Genomic DNA, 16,005 nt, shown 5'->3' on the forward strand with positions numbered 1-16,005 from the left:
GAATCTAAGCCCATATCTAACTTGATTAATCCCCACCATGAGGAATTGTATTTTGCACTTTTCATAGAGAGAGATCCTCCTGTAGCAGAAAATACTATCAGCTCTCCACAATGAAGGATACAACACCAACATTTAAAAAATCCAAGCTGATAAAATGGGTGACCAAAAATAAACAAAGCTAGGCTGCCACTAGTTGACCAGAGGGATGGATTGCATGTAATGTGCACACTTGTGTCTATGATCCCAAATAAATGTGGCATCCTCAGTTTGTTGTTTTCCCTCAGGCCTGGTCTACACTAGGCGTTTATGTCGAATTTAGCACCGTTAAATCGAATTAACCCTGCACCCGTCCACACCACGAGGCTATTTAGTTCGACATAGAGGGCTCTTAAATTCGACTTCTGTACTCCTCCCCAACGACGGGAGTAGCGCTAAATTCGACATGGCCATATCGAATTAGGCTTGGTGTGGATGGAAATCGACGGTAATAGCTCCGGGAGCTATCCCACAGTGCACCACTCTGTTGACGCTCTGGACAGCAGTACGAGCTCGGATGCTCTGACCAGCCACACAGGAAAAGCCCCGGGAAAATTTGAATTCCTTTTCCTGTCTGGGCAGTTTGAATCTCATTTCCTGTTTGGACAGCGTGGCGAGCTCAGCAGCACTGGCAACGATGCAGAGCTCTCCAGCCGAGATGGCCGTGCAATCCCAGAATAGAAAGAGGGCCCCAGCATGGACTGATCGGGAAGTCTTGGATCTCATCGCTGTGTGGGGCGATGAGTCCGTGCTTTCCGAGCTGCGCTCCAAAAGACGGAACGCAAAGATCTATGAGAAGATCTCTAAAGCCATGGCAGAGAGAGGATACAGCCGGGATGCAACGCAGTGCCGCGTGAAAATCAAGGAGCTGAGACAAGGCTACCAGAAGACCAAAGAGGCAAACGGACGCTCCGGATCCCAGCCCCACACATCCCGTTTCTACGAGGCACTGCATTCCATCCTTGGTGCGGCCGCCACCACTACCCCACCACTGACCGTGGACTCTGAGGATGGGATATTGTCCATGGCCGGTTCCTCGGACATGTTAGTGGACGTGGAAGATGAGGAAGGAGATGAGGAGGACGAGGCAGTCGGCAGCGCTTACCAAGCTGATTTCCCCGACAGCCAGGAGCTCTTCATCACCCTTACAGAGATCCCCTACCAACCCTCCCCAGCATGTAACCCGGACACAGATTCAGGGGAAGGATCAAGCGGTAAGTGCTTTAAACATATAAACCTTTATTTTTTACAAAACTTGAATATTAATACTAATAACAATCTTTGATTCATGATTTCTTCCCCCTGGGCGCTTAAATAATCAGTAACAACTATTTATAAAAAAATCAAACAGTGTCCGGTTGTGCATGATTGTGCTGCCCAAGCTGCTCCACTCTTTTGTCCCTGCTACTGCAGCTATATGAAAAGCCGGTCTATATGTCCGGGGATAGAGCAGTAGTCCTCCACAGACATCTCCACAAAGCTCTCCTGCAAGTAATGGGATAGCCTGTTCATCAGGTTCCTGGGGAGAGCGGCTTTACTTGGTCCTCCAAAGTACGAGACGTTCCCGCGCCAGGAGACAAGCAGGTACTCTGGAATCAGTGCCTTGCATACCATGGCGGCATAGGGCCCCGGTCTCTGCATGCTTTCTCGAAGCATCCTCTGGATCTCGGTGTCCGGGATCCTCATGAGGGTAATGTCGCTCATGACAACCTGCTTTGAATTAGGTACGGGACTGTTAGTATTGGGACTGCTTGCAACAAGTTCCTTTACAGAACTGTGACCGCTGGTTTACAGCCACGCGGTGGGGGCGGGAGAGGGCCAGCATCCAGGGATCTTTCCCTGGCACATCCGCGAGGGGGTGGGACAGGGCCACAGTTCTTGCTTGGCCGATTGCTGGCAGCACAGACTGGCATTGCTTTCAATGTGAAAGGTGGCCAGTGGTACTCCTAAAGTTTTAATCTGCAACAAGTCTACGGCTTACCATCTTTGCCTGCTACAGAGAGTACCGTGTCCTGCCCCGGTTCCCAGATCGGCAGTGCAAAAGCCCAGGCACTGAAGGCGAGGTTCAAAAATTCGACCTTGTCCTCAGTGCGCATGTGATAGGTGTGGTTCATGGTCTTGTTCACAGAGAAAGACTAGGTTCTTGTGAATCAAGGTTCTTGATTCACAACTACATTTATCTTTCGGAGGAATTCACTGCCTTTTCCTCATTCCCACAGCCACATCTGCAACTGTCTCCCAACCCAGCCTGGAATCACACTTCCAGAGGCTAGCGCACATTAGGCGGAGGAAGAAGAAGACATGTTCTCTGAACTTATGGGCTGCTCCCGAGCCCAGGCAGCACAGCATAACCAGTGGAGGGAGAATTTGTCCCAAATGCACCGGACACACATGGAACGTGAGGAGAGGTGGCGGCAGGAAGACCAGCAGGCGACTCAAACGCTGCTTGGACTTCTGAGGGAGCAAACGGACACGCTCCGGCGCCTTGTTGATGTTCTGCAGGAACGGAGGCAGGAGGACAGAGCCCCGCTGCAGTCTATCAGGAACCGCACTCCCCCGCCACCAAGTCCCATACCCCCCTCGCCCAAAGTCCAAAGAAGGAGGGGCGGAAGAGTCCGTGAAAACTCTCACTCCACCCCTGCAGACTGCTCAAGCACCAGAAGGCTGTCATTCCCCAAAATTTGAAAAGTCCTTTCCTGCCCGCCTCAAGCAAGCCCCCATCCAAGTTTCACCCCCCAGTTTCATGTGTGGTTGTTAATAAAAAATACGTTTTTGTTCATTACTGTTTCAGTCATGCTGTTTTGAGGGAGAGTCTGTCTGAAGGGGGGGAAGGGGCTTGGGAATTGGACAGGACAGTCACCTTTAGCAGGCTACAGAGGCGGGGGCAAGTCCAGCAGCAGGGCACATACACAGTGCAGTGACTAGTTACCCTGGTCAGTCTGGGAGGTGGTTTTCATGTTCTGTGCGTGGGGGGGCGGGAGTTGCTCTGTGACTTTGTGGCGGGGGAGGGCAGTTACAGATGTTATGCAGCGGTCCTTGTCCTGGATCACAGAGCCACGCAGCAGGGGATCTGTAACCCTCCTCCCCCTGCCATAAAGTCACATAGCCCCCACATACACGCAGTCCCGCTCAGGAGGGCTGGCAGGCTCCGTTGAAACAACCAGTCCGCCACTGCGAATCCTGTCATTCCTGGAGTTTAGAAGGATCATTTGCATCAGTACACTACACCCGCTCCCCACCACAGTCTGCGTCCCAGGTTTAAAACATTCCCGCGAAAACAGTAATAAAGACAACGGTGTTCATTAACAAAATAAAACTGAATTTATTTTTTTGGAAGGGGGTGGAGGGGGTCTGTAACTGGAGAGGATAGTCATCCTTAACTGGGTAAAGAAACGGGGGCAGGTTCAGCTTCTCTGTACAGAAACTTAAAAGTCACTGGTTACCCTGCTCACTGTGGAACCAGGCTTTCAAAGCCTCCCGGATGCACAGCGCGTCCCGCTGTGCTCTTCTAATCTCCCGGCTGTCTGGCTGGGCGTAATCAGATGCCAGGCTATTTGCCTCAACCTCCCACCCCGCCATAAAGGTCTCCCCCTTGCTCTCACACAGATTGTGGAGCACACAGCAAGCAGCTATAACAATGGGGATATTGGTTTCGCTGAGATCACAGCGAGTGAGTAAGCTTCTCCATCTCCCCTTGAGACGTCCAAAAGCACACTCCACCACCATTCTGCACTTGCTCAGCCGGTAGTTGAAGAGTTCTTTTTCAGAGTCCAGGGCGCCAGTGTAGGGCTTCATGAGCCAGGGCATTAGCGGGTAGGCTGGGTCCCCAAGGATCACTGTAGGCATCTCCACATCCCCAACAGTTATTTTGTGGTCCGGGAAGTAAATACCTTCCTGCAGCCGTCTAAACAGACCAGAGTTCCTGAAGATGCGAGCGTCATGAACCTTGCCCGGCCATCCGACGTTGATGTTGGTAAAACGTCCCCTGTGGTCCACCAGTGCTTGCAGCACCATTGAAAAGTAGCCCTTTCGGTTGATGTACTGGCTGGCCTGGTGGTCCGGTCCCAGGATAGGGATGTGAGTTCCATCTATAGCCCCACCGCAGTTTGGGAATCCCATTGCGGCGAAGCCATCTATGATGACCTCCACGTTTCCCAGGGTCACTACCTTTGAGAGCAGTACCTTGACGATTGCGTTGGCTACTTGCATCACAACAACCCCCACGGTAGATTTGCCCACGCCAAACTGGTTCGCGACAGACCGGTAGCTGTCCGGCGTTGCAAGCTTCCAGAGGGCTATGGCCACTCGCTTCTGGACAGTCAGGGCTGCTCGCATCCGGGTGTCATTGCGCTTCAGGGCAGGGGACAGCAACTCACAAAGTTCCAGGAAAGTCCCCTTCCGCATGTGAAAGTTTCGCAGCCACTGGGATTCGTCCCAGACCTGCAGCACTATGCGGTCCCACCAGTCAGTGCTTGTTTCCCGTGCCCAGAATCACCGTTCCACAACATCCAGATGACCCATTGTCACCGTGATGTCCTCGGAGCTGGGTCCCGTGCTTTGTGAGAGGTCTGTGCCCCTCTCAGAGTTCAGGCCCTCACCGCGGTGCCGTAGCCTCCTCGCCTGTTTCACCTGCATCTGCCTCTGGGAAAGGTGGATGATAACCTGCGAGGCATTCACAAGTGCCACAACTGCAGCGATGGTCGCAGCGGGATCCATGCTCGCAGTGCTGTGGCGTCGGCGCGGTCACTGACCCGAAAAGTGCGCGAACTGATTTCCCGCCGGCGCTTTCAGTGAGGGAGGGAGGGCGGTATTGACAGACGGATGACGACAATTACCCAAAAGCACCCTCGACCCTTTTTTTTTACCCAGAAGGCATTGGCGGCTCGACCCAGAATTCCAATGGGCAGCGGGGACTGTGGGAACTGTGGGATAGCTGCCCACAGTGCACCGCTTCCAATGTCGACGCTTTCCCCGTTAGTGTGGACTCACAAAGTCGAATTACTGTCCTTAGTGTGGACACACAAGTTCGACTTTGCAATATCGATTCCACATATTCGATTTAAGTGAAATTGAAATACCCTCATAGTGTAGACATACCCTCAGTCTCTGTTTTAGGTAACTATTTTTTTTCTTCTAACCAAGTTGATATGTAAGACTTTTAGCCTGTCAATGCTGACAATGCTCTTTCAGGCAGACACTAAAGTTGTTTGTAAAAGAGATGGACTATTACCTGTACAGCATGTCAGAAAAGAACTTGAGTGAAAAAACAAGAGCTTGAGGCCTTCACACCTGCTCAGTTACAAAGAAAATTTGTGAGAACTGGAAAAGATTCAAACGGCAGCCTGACATTTATTGGCAACATTCTGGAAAAAAAAATCTAGCTAAGCACTGAACAAGCAGTGATTTTATTCCATGTTAGGGTCTCCTGCATTAAACATTTATAAGTCATTTTACTTGGAAGAATAGTAAGAAAAAAATCTTATGGAGATATTTTAGAAGTTCAAAGGATCCCTCAATCCAAACAATATGTAACTTACAGGAGGCATGTCTTTAACACAAAGAATCAAAGCCAGTCTGTATCTGTGTAGTAATATGGAGAGACAGTAGCCTTTCCGTAGTGAAGGATGAAACCAGCTTCCATTAAAAAGCTGTATTTTAGCATCCTTGTAACTGGCTTGGAAATTTGTTTGGCCTGAAAATTGTCGGATTCACTCTGAAGAGAAAAGAGTTCATTTTTGCAAAGTCTGAACAAAAATTATTTCAAAGTTATTAACATTTTTTGTGTGAATAGGTTTGGGCTCAGTCCTGCTCCCATTCCTTTCAGTGGAAATTATGGGACCAATCCTGTAAATGTTGATGTGAATTGGAGGGGTTCTGTTTGCTTGGATTTTACTACTGTTGATTGAGGTAGTTTTTACCTTGCTAAACTTTACACATAAGAGTACCTGTAAAACACACAAGGCCAAATTTTCAAATTCATTTTCATGAGCAAAAATGTGTGTCCAGCTATTTGCATGCTTTAATACCTAATCTGTACATGAAAAATTTACAGTATTTTGGTATATATGTGCAGTCATTTACATACACAAAATATGTGGGCACATATTGAAAGGTAAGCAGAAAATATGGCTGTTAATGTGTCTTGTCTGCAAATGCAATAGTGGTGAGGACTGATCAAAGCCTTACATATGGATAATCTCCGAGCGATGCTTGTAATTTATTAGAAAAGTAGTCAGGAGCACACTTTATCATTATTAGTTATGATTGTTTTAAAACTTAGAGAGGAGGAAAGCTTTTAGGCTTTAAAGTGCATAACAACCAGTATCTGTAGTGATACTTTCTCGTAGATATTAAAAATTATGGCAGCCCCATCATAGATGTTCTGTCAGCTGTTAAAGTCTCTCAGAGTCACAGCTGCCAGTCATCACCAGAGTGACAGCATAGCTGTAAGCATATTACTGTATGCTTTGCCTTGTAACAAGGGATTCACCCCTCCAAGGCAGTTAGCAAAACACTCAGCCATCACTTCATTCAGAAACCTCCCACTGACTACAACTGGAATGCTGTCTGGAATGACGGTAAATTACAGATGAATAGTCACTCCAGTGATGAAACGCACACCATGCCCAGAGTGACTGTGGCAGCAATAATGCTTCTTGACACTAAATAAAATGTACAGAAACACAGAAAAGTAAAGAGCCACTGCCCAGAAACATTTAAAGTGTTTTGCATTCAGTCTTTTTTACCTGAATTCCATATTCATCATATTAGCTTTCCTTTACAACCATCACAGACCTATCATTTCTCAGAATGGATTTTCTTACAGTAATTTTTACTCACACACACACACCCTATCCTACATTTCTCCCCCACCAACTTTTATGATTACGTTATTATTATGGGAAGTTAAAATATACTTAAGACAATAAAGAACTCTCCCCTCTGCTGTCACCACTTGATTCAGATGGAAGTTCACAAGATTTCACATCATTTGTTTTTCCAGCCAGAATTAGGTATCAGTCTCACAAACAGCCCCCTCCCTGTGCACAATGTTCAAAACTCTCTTTTAGTGTTTTGGCAACCTGCAAGGCAAGGAGGAGGGACACAGTTTGCAGCAGGAAAATTATGTTTGCAGGAGGCACTAGGAAGCCAGTCTGTGTGCATTTGGTTTGAATGCTAGCTGCAGTTGCATCTGTAAATATAGTTTGATTAATAAAGAGACAGTTTAGTTTTAGAAATGTGGAGCACTCTCATATTCTTACCCAGCATGCAGTACATGAAACAAGTACATTACTCAAAGTCACCAGATACATGCTGTTGCCACTCTGTTTCCATTAGAAATGTGCAGGAGTTTGTGGGCAAAACTGCCAGTAACGGACAGTCCTGCAAGATACTAAGCAGCCTCAACAACCAATGACTTCAGTGGGAGCTGAGAGTGCTGAGCAACTTGCTGAATCAATCCTAAGGCCAGATGCAGCATGAAGGTAGCACCTCAAGCAGCAAGTGGAATGAAAAAAAAAAAGGATTTCACAAATGGAAGGACTTCTCAAAAAGGTAATAATTAGACATTTTACCAAGTTAGGTGGCCCCAATCTTCCAGTCCACCTCAAGGAGGGCTCCATCAGAAATGGCTGTGAACTTCTGATGTACCCAAATGATTGTTTTTTTTGACAGCACTAAAGTGTAACTTGAATTTAAAAGTTCCCTCTACAATAAGAGCTATTTTTAATTTGAAAGACAAATGTGGAGCTTACACTCACCTTGCTGGTTTGCATCTGATCTTTTCTTTCATTGCGATTTTTTGTGAATACATATCTGGATAAGCAGCATCTTGCTGATTAAAGATTTCTACTCTTCTAATGTGGCACTTGCATTCTGTTCAACCAACCAATGTGTCTACATAATGTCCCTCCTTTTTTAACTTTCTGTTTGAATGATGATATGGAGACAGCAGATGAAGATCAAAAACCTACAGTGTAGAAACCACTGTCAGGATCTCTAGTGTTGCTGTTCATTATATACATATTATGCTTCAATATACCTGATCAGTGTCAAGTCCCACTGCTGGCATGATAGGCTGAAGGAAGAGCCAAATATTTGTGAGAAAAGTCAAGCCTCCAATACCTTTAGTTCAGCTTTTCACTCCTTGTCATATTTCATCTCACCATATCAATAGCTGTTTAGATGGAAGTCTTCCAAAACAGTATTAGAGCAAAAGGATTAGACACCTTAAGATTCTGTTTTATCAACTTTCCTATTCCTTCTGTTTATGCCAGTTAAACCACTATAATGCAAAACTAAAGAAAATTGGGGCCATGTTAGGCTAGTCTTACACAGGCTGGTGACCACTTATTCACACAAGTTGTTCCCTTGACTTCAGTGGAACTACTCAGGTAAGTGAAATCTTGCAAACAAACTAGCCCTAAACACACAGCTCACAGGGAGGGGTGCTGGAACAATTTGAATAGAGGGGGTGCTGAGAGCCTTTGAACCAAACTGTAAACTCTGAAAATGATGGAAACCACTTCAAGCCAGGGAGTGCAGTAGCACCCCCCAGCACCCATAGTTCCAACACCTATGGCTCACAGGTTGTTATAGGAAAGAAGATAATTGTATTTTCTCTATTTATTTCAGTAAATGCTTATCTTTATTTCTGAAGACTATCTAGCATGATTTAAAAACTGATAATTATAGTGACATTAAAGGATACATCTTTTGGGGGGGGGGAAACCCCAAACTGAGATATTGCACTTTAAAGTGTGGCTTTTAGAAGTAATTCTTTGAGGTATTCTAAATGCATTTGTTATAATTTTCCTCTCCCTTTGAGCCCTATGTAGTTGAAATCATGGTAACTAAGGCATCCCAATACATTTTTCAAAAACTCTCAGACATTTCTAAAGTAGTTTTTCTATAACCCATGTCACATACACAGGATAAATGAGGTGGAGGAGTGGTATGGAAATGTTATTAGCACTTGCTTGGTATGGCCTGCTTAATTGACTTGTGGCTCCATTACTCATGAGTAATATAGCCATCCAAAACTCATGCTGATAAAACCTTCATACCTTGCCACACCATTCTATATTTGGTATATACTACTACTTATGTTTACAGACAAACAATATTTTAGAGAGTTTTTAAAACATTCATTGGGATATTTTTGTAGCCCTCCACTTGTAAAGCCAGACACCGTCATTATCATGAGTCCAACTATATGAGGCTCAGAAGGAGCCGTAAACACCTCTAAAATAACCTAAAATACCTAAAAAAAAAAAGTCACAATTTTGAAACCAATGGACGAGACTTTAAAAATAGGAGTTCAGTTTAGGGCTCCCAAGTCAATGACCTGATTTTCTGTTCTCATTGAAAAAATCAGGTAAAAAATCAGATACCTAAATATGGCCTTGGGAGCCTAACAATGGGATTTTTAAAACTCAATGAATGTCTAAGATCCTTTCAGGGTAAAATGAGTACTGATCTTCATTGGGAAGCTGGGAATCTCTCCATTTGGTATAAAGCTTTTGTTTTTAGCCCTGTATGGGTGAAAGATACCAGTATTTAAAACTGTGACATTTTTCTGTTTACAAGACCAGTCCTCAGTGCAGAACTGAATGTTGCTTGTCCTGGGCCTTCGGCAGGGTAATATCTGAGAAAAGGAGGAGGAAACTTTTCTCTGGGAGGCTGATTTAAAGAAAATGATGAGTGCTTGAAGCTGCCCAGGGAATTAGATTTTCAGAATAAGTCAGGTAGAGATGGATTAGTGGGCAGAGGTGTAGTAAAGCAGTCAAAGGTGCATGATAAATATATGAATCACATAGCTCTGCAATTTATCACAAGGCTCCACAATTTATCCTGTTGGTAGGATCTTTAAATATGTGGTATGTGTGTGTGCATCCATGTATGGGTGAATTTGTATATATTTCATATAGATTTATGTGTGTGTCATATAGATGTTGACTTACTAAAACATTTCTAATGTGATCACCTTATTTGCTTCAGCGACTTTTAACATAAAAAGTTTATCAGGAAAGATTTACTTATAAAAGTTTATCACTCAGCATCACTGAGGCAGCTGGTCAATACTTGATCCATTTCATTGCTATTTCAATATCCACATGACATACAGGTTAGCATAATGAATTATGCAGGAAAGCCTAAATAAACTGTTAAGAAATTAGAAGTCTACAGAGGTGCAGTTTGGTAAAGGATACAAAAGAACAGTGAATTTGTATAGTCAGATGTCTCTCCCTGGAAGAGTGAGTGTTATCTTTCTTTCATGAGCGCGAAAGACCTGGAGCTCCTGATTGCCTCAGGCAAGTGAGTTTGAAGGTTTCCTTCGTGAGTGAATAAAAGGTAATAATCAAAATCTAGGTTGAGCTGCTGTTTATTCTATGGAGAGGTGTTTTTTTTTTGTTTTTTTTTGAGGAAATATTTAAAACTTGAAGTCAGAATTCATATTACTAACAGATACAGACCATGTTTATCTGATACAAGCCATTGCAAACTGAGCTAAATTCTGCTCTCTGAGTTACATCACAGGAACTCTGTAGTAGCTCCTTTGTCTTCATTTGAGTAACACAGCATAAAAGTCAGCACAGAAATTTTCTCACTGTAGTTGCAGTCAGAAGACCCTACTGCATTTTGCTTATTCAGAATTACAGGACAAAATTCAGCTCCAGTTTAAAGGGGTGTTGACGTCATTAGGCCTATATGAACCAAAGTTCTTCCATGTTTAAACTCTGTCCTTCCATGTTTAACTCTAATCGGCCTCAAAAGCCAAGGACAGAAATTGGAATGTGTAAATAGCTAGTTACCAATTACGACCTTGCTCATACCAGGTACCAAGCAATAATGATGAGGTTTGCATGTTTCTAGCTGGAGAAGGGGTAATAAACTAAGGGTAAACAGGACCAAATAACTGTTTAGAGGAATGTTACTAACAAGCTAGATTTATAGCCCTAGAATGATTTAACGGCTTAAATGTATAAACATGCCTTCGGTAGAGAGGGGAGGGGGAGTAGAGGGAGAGATAGAGGGGGTGGTAGAGAGGGGGAGAGAGGGGGGGCTTAGCTGTAAAATGTATAAGACGAGAGAAACTGTTTTTGCTAATGTGCTTGATTTGAGACTTGCCTGTCTCCTTGCACCTCTTTGAGATCTCAAATAAACTTTGATTGTTTCTCCACCCCGGTATGTTTATTGACGCGAAGCACACCGGGCAACGAACCCCGCTGTTGCTGTCCTCGGGCTTCTGTGCCGGCAACAGTCTTGGCGTCCCTGGGTGGGCTCGAGGCTGAAATTTAGCCTTGCCCGGACCCCTCTCGGAGGTCGACGGATTGCGGCGACGACCGACGCCCAGCGCGCACCGGTGACTTCATCGGGGGCCTCGGCGGAGACGTGGTTTGGTCGACCCTGGAGGGTACAACGGTGCAACGCGCTCGATTAGTGGAGAAGCAGCTGCAGGCGACGGTGCAGAACCGGACCCTTGGATAAGGTAGGAACAGTCCAGTGGGGACTTTACCTGTTTTGACCTGGGGACGCCCAGTGTCTCCCTAGAGTATGGGGCAGGGACAGAGTACTGCAGGCAGGGCAAGGTGTATGCCCTTAGAATGCATTCTGGTGAACTGGAAAGTGTTTGGATCGGATCCGTTGATTAAAAGTAAACTGAAAAGATTCTGTACAGTAGACTGGCCTCAATATCAGCTAGAGGACCAGGAAAGGTGGCCACCGGAGGGATCACTTAATTATAATACGATCCTTCAATTGCTTTTGTTTTGTCAGCGTATGGGTAAATGGAATGAACATATGTATGTACAGTTGTTTATGTTGTTAAGAGATAGGTCAGATCTTTTGCAAAGGTGTAATTTGACTCCGACAGGTTCGGTAGTAACTACTGTTAGTCCCCAGAACCCTCCCCCGGTTGTGATGGCAGAGTCGGTGTCCCCTTCGGCTCCAACACCCCCACCATATAAAGACAGGGTGCCTCAGGTCCCAGAGATTGCCCCCTCGGTGGGATTCTATCCATTGATTACTGAGACTCGGATAGCCCGTCCTGGAGCAGAAAATCACCCAGCCACTACAATGCAGGTTTATACCCATGTGCCTTTTAACCCAGTGGACCTAGCAGCCTTTAAGGCACAGGCAGGGGAATTTTCTACGAATCCAAGCAAGTTTATCTCGGTCTTTGAAGGGTGTCTGGCTAGCCATAAGCCTGACTGGGATGACTGTAATGTCCTTATGCGGACCCTGCTGTCTGAGGTGGAGCGTAATCAGGTTGTGTCTAAGGCACGGGAGGAGGCACAGCTTAGACATGAGGCAAATGCAGCAAACGTCCCTGTTGCTGCAGTCCAGGTCCCTACAGCAGACCCCTGGTGAAATCCCAACGTGCCGGCAGATCTCACCCGTCTCACTGTATATAAGGAGCTCCTATTACATGGTCTCCGACACTCAGCTGTCCGACATGACAATTGGGCTAAGCCGTATGAGCTAGTACAGGAGCCAAAAGAGAGTCCGGTTGCTTTTCTGCAGCGTATTCGGGATACCATCAGGCAAACTACTAATGCAAACCCCGATGATCAGGCAACTGAGGCAATTATAAAGGGTATCTTTACCAGCCGTGCTGCCCCTGATATTAAAAGGAAACTGCAGAAAAAGGAGGATTTGATGGGCATGACAATGGCACAGATTCTGGAAACTGCAAACAGGGCTTACAGCCTTAGGGAGGGAGAAAAGGAAAAGAGGCAAGTGAAAATGATGGTTGCAGCAGTACAGGCTGGTGGCAGGGGAAAATTTCAGGAAGGTGGAAGGGGCCGGGGAATGAGAAGACGTGGGCATGGGTGCCCTGGCTTACAGGAAAGGCGTCTGGGTCGCAACCAGTGTGCCATATGCCGAAAGGAGGGACATTGGAAAAATGAGTGCCCCGAAAGGGAAGGTACCCCTATGATGGCAGCGGAGGATCAAGAATAGGGGTGTCAGGGGAGACGGACTATCCTGCCCCCGGAACCCCGAGTAAAAATGCAGGTGGGAGATTCAGACATAGACTTTTTAATAGACTCTAGAGCTGCACGAACTGCTGTAAACCAACCCCTTCAGCTGCCTGTGGCAGATTCACTCACTGTGGTGGGAGCCACAGGGAAAGGAACTAAGTGCCCAGTATATGCCCCAGCGGAATGTGCTTTGGGAAACAGAACTCTATCTCACAGACTGGTTTACCTTCCCGATTGTCCAACGCCACTATTAGGACGGGATCTGCTTTGTCGCTTAGGTGCCACCCTGCATTTCACTCAAGATGAAATAAGCCTCACCTTACCCCCAGAGAATGCCTGGATAATGACACTTGCAATTGAGCCCTCAGCTATGCAAGCCCCAGAGTGGAGTCAGTGGGAGAAGCGGGTTTTTCCTCTGGTATGGGCATCAGGGATCCCAGGAAAGGCAGCCCATCATACTCCTATTACTGTTCAGCTCTTGCCAGGAAAAGGTCCAGTGCGAATCAAGCAGTATCCGATCAAAAGGGAAGCCAGAGAGGGACTGCAGGAGACTATAGACCAGTTCCTAAAGTGCGGGGTACTTCGAGAATGTCAGTCAGCTTGGAACACTCCTATCTTGCCTGTACAAAAGCCCAATGGCACATACCGGCTGGTCCAGGACCTGAGGGCAGTTAATGAGCGGGTTAAGACTCTACACCCCCTTGTTCCAAATCCGTATACATTGTTGGCCTCTATAGGGGGGCAGTACACCCATTTTTCAGTCCTGGATTTAAAGGATGCTTTCTTCATGATTCCGGTTGACCCCCAGTCTCAGGAGATTTTCTCCTTCGAGTGGGAGGACAAAAGGAGGGTTAGAAAGCAGCTTTGCTGGACAGTGCTGGCCCAGGGATTTAAAAATTCCCCCACCCTTTTCAGCCAGGCCCTGGCTAGAGACTTGGAGGAGTGGGACAACGAGGACAAAGTCCTCCTCCTGCAATATGTGGATGACTTGTTAATTGCTGCTGTGGGTCTAACCTCTTGCCTTAAAGCCACTGTGAGCCTCCTGAACTTTGTTGGACTTCGAGGATACCGAGTAGCACAGAGTAAGGCTCAGATTGCTCCCCCAGTGAATGGAATCTGACAATGGAACACACTTCACATCCCAAGTCGTTCAGAAGATATCGGATGCCCTACAGATCCCCTGGAAGCTTCACACGCCATGGCGACCGCAGGCCAGTGGGGTAGTGGAGCGTACAAATCAGACTCTTAAGCGGCATCTCTCAAAGGTTTGCCAAGAGGCTTCCCTTAAGTGGCCTGATGCTTTGCCCCTTGTTTTGCTCCGCATTCGCGCTCTCCCTAAGGGCAGGTTAGGGCTCAGTCCCTTCGAGATTATGTTTGGAAGGGCATGGCCTATGAATGGTACACCGGTTCTGGCAGGGGAGTGGGAAATGGGGTGTGGCTTCTTGTCTCAGTACATGTGCTCTCTGTCTGCTGTTCTTTGTTCTCTCCACAGGTATACCAAAGATTTGCAGCCTCTCCCGCTGGATGCCCCGATCCATTCCTTGCAGCCAGGCGATTCTGTACTCGTTCGGACTTGGAAGGACGAGCCTCTCCAAGAGAAGTGGAAGGGACCTCACACCGTCCTGCTGGTCTCCCATACAGCAGCAAAGGTTGAGGGACACAAGAACTGGATTCATCACTCTTGTCTGAAAGCAGTGCCTGCTCCTGAACGGTGGACCGTCCAGCCTGCAGAGAGGACTGCCAGCGACGATCTGGGACTTAAGCTGTTATTCAGACGACAATAGTGTCTGCTGGGAATGCCCTGTGATCTCTTTGGACAGTCACAGCGCACTCCCCGCGAGACCTCTGAGCGTTGGTTGTGTTTATTTTCACAGGGCCGGCCTAACCTGGTGGCCTGGTCCCTGTTGTTTTTAATCTGCTTGCTATTGGTAATTGTTATTTTGTGGGTATTTGGGGAATTGTGATTGTTAGGTCACCTGCCCAATATGAGTTCAGGTCCAGGGTCTGCCACAGTGGTGCTTTTTGCCATAGAGACACTCCTCTTGTTAACTCCCGTTTCCCCCCAGGCACATGCGGGATGGAAAGGAATCCCTACTAACTTAGAGACAAACACATATGAGTCCCTGAAGGTTTGCTTTGCCCAAGAGTTTAACCTCTCTAACTGCTGGGTATGCTCCCAAATCCCGCACCATGCTGCAGGGTTACCCTGGAGGGTAGTTCCCCAGAATTGGTCAGATATCTGTTGGGGATGGTTCAGTAGGGGGAAAAATGCCTCGGGTACCCCCTTGTCACAGAACTGTACCATTGAGTCCCAGTATGCATTAAGGGACGACCCCTGGAAGCCGCAGGCCAACTCAACGTATATCCCTTCCCCTATTAGGTTGCGGCCAGTGGCCCCTGGTTTGGGGTGCTATCGACAGTTTAAGTCCAGCAATCACACCTGGTTTGCTGGGAATAGCACCTGTCAGTATTATTTATCCCCTGACAGTGACGCTTCCATCCCTGTCTATGTTAACGGCAAATCCGACTCTACCGCCCGGTTCAGATCGTTTAATGACAGACAAGCAAATAGGTGGAGCAGCGGTTATAATGGCTTGGTAGGGAATGGCCACTCCTTTTATATTTGCGGTACCTCTGCCTATAAGTGGCTACTGCATCGGTGGTGTGGAAGCTGCTATCTAGGATATCTTGCCCCTCCCCTTCGTGTCCTCCCTAAACTGCCCCCTGGCCGCCCTAGGCAGCATAGATCTTTGTATGCCACCCCAGAGCCCATTACAGAAGGAGAAAGGTTGGGTATGATCTTCCTCCCATCCTATGGGGTAGGATGACTGGCTCAATTTTATCGTAGGCTCTCTGTGTTTCTCACCAAGTATGCCAATGAGACCTTGGCCATAGAGAAAAGCCTTAACTCAGAGCTTTACCAGCTCCGGTTGCTGTCCCTGCAAAACAGACAGGCCTTAGATTATGTTTTAGCCTCCCAGGGCGG

The sequence above is a fragment of the Emys orbicularis genome, chromosome 5 (assembly GCF_028017835.1).
Source record: "Emys orbicularis isolate rEmyOrb1 chromosome 5, rEmyOrb1.hap1, whole genome shotgun sequence".
Lineage (NCBI taxonomy): Eukaryota > Metazoa > Chordata > Testudines > Emydidae > Emys > Emys orbicularis.